The following is a 4,646-nucleotide window of genomic DNA, read 5'->3' on the forward strand; positions in this document are numbered from 1 at the left end:
AAATGGTCACCATAATGATAAGAAGATATAGGTGGTATCTACATATTGCAAGGAAAATGTTCTCACAGTGGGTGGAATCTAACAGAAGAACTTTTGATCTAGCTGAAGAATCTGCTAACAGAAGAGGAGGGTGGACGAAGCCCTCCTCCACGTGGTCTGCAGCAATCCCACAATCAGCTCCAGAGAAGTTATTCTAGAACAAGGTAGAAGGTGTTGATGGTGGTGGGCTGAGGACTGAAGGAGGAATCAGGGGGGGAAAATTCCTTCTCTCTACTTCCATTAGCAGATGCACCTGCAAAATCAAAAGGCTCCCCTGGAGTGTAAGAGCACGAAATGGATCCCACATGTACAGGAATCTTAAGAATTGTGGTGAAATATTAGGAATTATGGGGAAATAAATTGGGAGCTTTATTAATCCACTTAGACATTCTGGGGGTAGGGTGGGGTGGGGAGTTGGTGCTATACTTGGAAGAATTGTGTGACTGTCCTGAGGAGAAATGTCAAGCAACAGGAGGTGGTGGGAAGAGTATGCTTAGAAAAAAACCCCACATAATTCTCTCTCACAACCCAATTTCCTGTGGCATTCTACTTAAAAAAAAGGGGGGGAGGGGGAGAATCCAAACAGGAAAAATCAGTTTCTGTTCTGGAAAAGAATGGCGAATTGCAAGAGCCCTCATCTAACCTCCCTTCCACCCTACATGGCATTGGATAAGGTGGATGCAGAGGTGGATTTGGGGCAGAGCAACCAGTTCCATTGCACTGGGCGCAGAGCCTAGGGGGTGCCACAGGGTGCTGCAACTATGACATAGTGAATTGAGCAGAATGGAGGCTGAGAGGTGGGGGTGGGGGGGTGAATTTTGGCCTTGCACAGAGTGCTGCTGAAATGTGAAAGACCAAAGTCTGTCCATGGTGAATAAAATGTTTTCCACCTCTCCCCAGCCTAGGTCTGTATCATTCGAGCTTCTGCAATTATTCTCTTCCCAATACAACAAATTTCTCCTCATCCAAAAGTTCCTCTCACAGCTGAACCATCCATTGTTTGAGAGGGGACAGATTTACAGCCTTGTGCAAACCTCGTGCTTCCCTTTTCCCCACAGAAAGTAACGTTTATTAAACTTATTTATTTTAGTAAGTAATTTATAGATCGCCCTTTGCCAAAAGACCAAAGGGCAGTTTGCAACATAAAGATAACACAATGGCCATACAATGGAAGCATTTAAAAACAATTATTTCAATACAACTCATAATAAGAGCAGTAGCATTAAACTACAGTAAGCCCACATCTTATGTGAGGGTTACATCTGGGGAATCGCTCTTGGAGCTAAAATAGCATATAGTCAAAACCCATTGGGTTCAATGCTGGGTAGGAGAGCCAAAGTCATTTTTCCTGGAACCCTTTCCACCCACTTCCCCTTCTTCTTCTTCTTCTTCTTCTTCTTCTTCTTCTTCTTCTTCTTATCATCATAGAATCATAGAGTTGGAAGAGACCACAAGGGCCATCGAGTCCAACCCCCTGCCAAGCAGGAAACACCATCAGAGCACTCCTGACATATGGTTGTCAAGCCTCTGCTTAAAGACCTCCAAAGTCGGAGACTCCACCACACTCCTTGGCAGCAAATTCCACTGTCGAACAGCTCTTACTGTCAGGAAGTTCTTCCTAATGTTTAGGTGGAATCTTCTTTCTTGTAGTTTGGATCCATTGCTCCGTGTCCGCTTCTCTGGAGCAGCAGAAAACAACCTTTCTCCCTCCTCTATATGACATCCTTTTATATATTCATTTCTTCTTCTTCTTCTTCTTCTTCTTCTTCTTCTTCTTCTTCTTCTTCTTCTTTTTCTTCTTTTTCTTCTTCTTCTTCTTCTTCTTCTTCTTCTTCTTCTTCTTCTTCTTCTTCTTCTTCCCATACACATTATGCTGAATGAGCACAAGTTAAATGTGCGTGGGCTTGCTGCATTCATAAATGACTACAGTCACCATTCTTTTCATCCAAAAGCATGCTGGGAAGATGTGTGTGTTCATCTCAGCAGGAATAACATTCCACAGGCCTGGAATCAGCATAAATGGCCCTTCTATGTACCCCATCCACTCTGGGCGGCTCCCAACAGAACACTAAAAACATAATAAAATTCAAACATTAAAAACTACCATAAACTGGGCTGCCTTCAGATGTCTTCTCAAGGTCAGATAGTTGTTTATTTCCTTGACATCTGAAGGGAGGGCATTCCACAGGGCAGGCACCACTACCGAGAAGGCCCTCTGCCTGGTTCCCTGTAACTGCACTTCTTGCAGTGAGGGAACTGCCAGAAAGCTCTCGGCGCTGGACCTCAGTGTCTAGGCCGGACAATGGGGGTGGAGACGCTCCTTCAGGTATACTGGGCCAAGGCCATTTAGGGCTTTAAAGGTCAGCACCAATACTTTGAATTGTGCTTGGAAATGTACTGGGAGCCAATGTAGGTCTTTAAGGACCAGTGTAATATGGTCTCGGTGGCCACTCCCAGTCAACAGTCTGGCTGCCACCTTCTGGATTAGTTGTAGTTTTTGGGTCACCTTCAAAGGTAGCTCCATGTAGAGTGCATCACAGTAATCCAAGCAGGAGATAACTAGAGCATGCACCACTCTGGCGGGACAGTCTGTGGGCAGGTAGGGTCTCAGCCTGCATATCAGATGAAGCTGGTAGACAGCTGCCCTGGACATAGAATAATGATGGTTCAAGGAGCCATATTTACTCATAAGAGTAGATATAGGTGTAAAGAGTAAATATAAGGCTAAAGAATAACTGGCAACTATTTACTTACACAACACAGGACCGTAGGAATCTGCCTTCTAGTGAGCCAGACCACTGGTCCATCTATCTCAGCATTGTCTACCCTGACTGGTCGTGTCTGTCCAGGATTTCAGATGGGGTTTTCTCCCAGCCCTACCAGGAGATGCTAGGAACTGAACCTGAAACCTTCTGCATGCAAAGCATATCCTCTACCCCTCCCTTCCTCAAAAGAATAGCAAAGAGGAGTACTTTGAAACATACGTTTGGGGTTCCAGTTAAAGGCTCTGTTCATCCCCCAATCATCTTGTTGCTTTCTGCCCATTTAACATGCATCATAGGACTTAGTTGGAGCCATTTAGAAGAGTCCTGTGTATTATTATGAGAGTCCCTCTTTTCTCTATATCCAGAAAAAATGAGTGAATAGATTCCTTATTGCAAGGACTGATAATGACTTCTGCATTTGGCTGCTAGTAGTGATTTGATTTTTTTCCAGAGGTTGAACTTTATGAAGAAACATGAGCAATACTGCAAAAAAGGCCCAGAACAATCAAATGAAAAGTTCAAACAATGCACTAAAACTCTTCTGTCAGCGGAAAAAAAGAATATTCAGGCTTTGCAGCAAAAAATAACGCCAGTTTATTTGAAAGAAAAAGGGTTGCAATTTTGGAAGGCAAAGGGGCGACGACAGTAATCATAAGAGGCCCCAGCCATCTTAAGGGGGTTGACTTTGGTGAAAGTCCAGGTAATACAGAATACCCCTGTAATTTGGGGGTGGCAAGGCACATTCGAAGGCCTATGAGAGGGATGAACAAGAAGAGACAACCAGGAATCAGACTCATTTTAGACTCTGGGACAGCTCAGTCAGGAGAGCATGAGACTGTTAATCTCAGGGTTGTGGTTTTGAGCCGCACCTTGGGGGAAAAACTATTTCATTGCAGGTGGTTGGACTAGATGACCAGTACTGTCCCTTCCAGCTTTACAATTCTATTATTCTATGATTCTGTGTCCAGGGAATACTGAGAGGCAAAGGGAAGTGTGTTAAGAATATAAGGAGAACCTGCTGGATGAGGCCAATGGCCCGTCTAGTCTAGCATCTTGTTCTCACAGTGGCCAACCAGATGCCTCAAGGGATTTGAACACAAGAGCACTCTCCCCTCCTGTGGTTTCCAACAACTACGGAGACAGAGTACAGTCTGGGAATTGCTTCTAAGAGTCACTCCGCCTTCCCCAAAGTAATCAACATGTGAAACTTCTCCTAGTTGCCAAGATAGAGGTGGACAGAGATGGATTTGATGTGGCCAGGTGAATTCAGTCTTGAAATTAAGGCCTGGATGGCAGATGCTAATTTTCACTTTTTAGTTACTTTGGAGGAAACAGTGGACATGCACCTGTCATAGTTCAGACAGATAGATATCAATATAGATCATCTTTATGTGACCTGCCTCCTCATTAGGAATGCTTGTCTCTTCTCACTTCTCTGAAAATGCAGGATGAAATTTTCAGTGTAAAAATAGCTGTCCGCATGATATAAAGCCATTACTCTACTTTTCAAATCTTTTGATTTATGGTGAGGACATATTTTTTTGTGTATTATCAGGGCGCTACCTTCACTGACTTTTCTAGGGCTCCTAGTCAGTGCGGAAGATTTTAAACACCATCACCTGAATTGAGTTCACGATCCCCTTCAGACCTTCCTGCTGAACATGGGGAAGTCGGCCTGGAGAGGGCCGGACTGGCACAGGTGGCTCCTTGCCCCTCCACCAATACAAATGGATGCCTGCAAGGTCTTGTGCTTGGTCTGATCCAGACATTCACAAATAGCTCAGCTGGTAGAGCATGAGACCCATGCTCTTAGGGTCGTGGGTTAGAGTCCCACATTGGGCA

The sequence above is a fragment of the Podarcis vaucheri genome (genome assembly GCF_965113315.1).
Source record: "Podarcis vaucheri genome assembly, chromosome: 8".
In the NCBI taxonomy this organism is placed as follows: Eukaryota; Metazoa; Chordata; class Lepidosauria; order Squamata; family Lacertidae; genus Podarcis; species Podarcis vaucheri.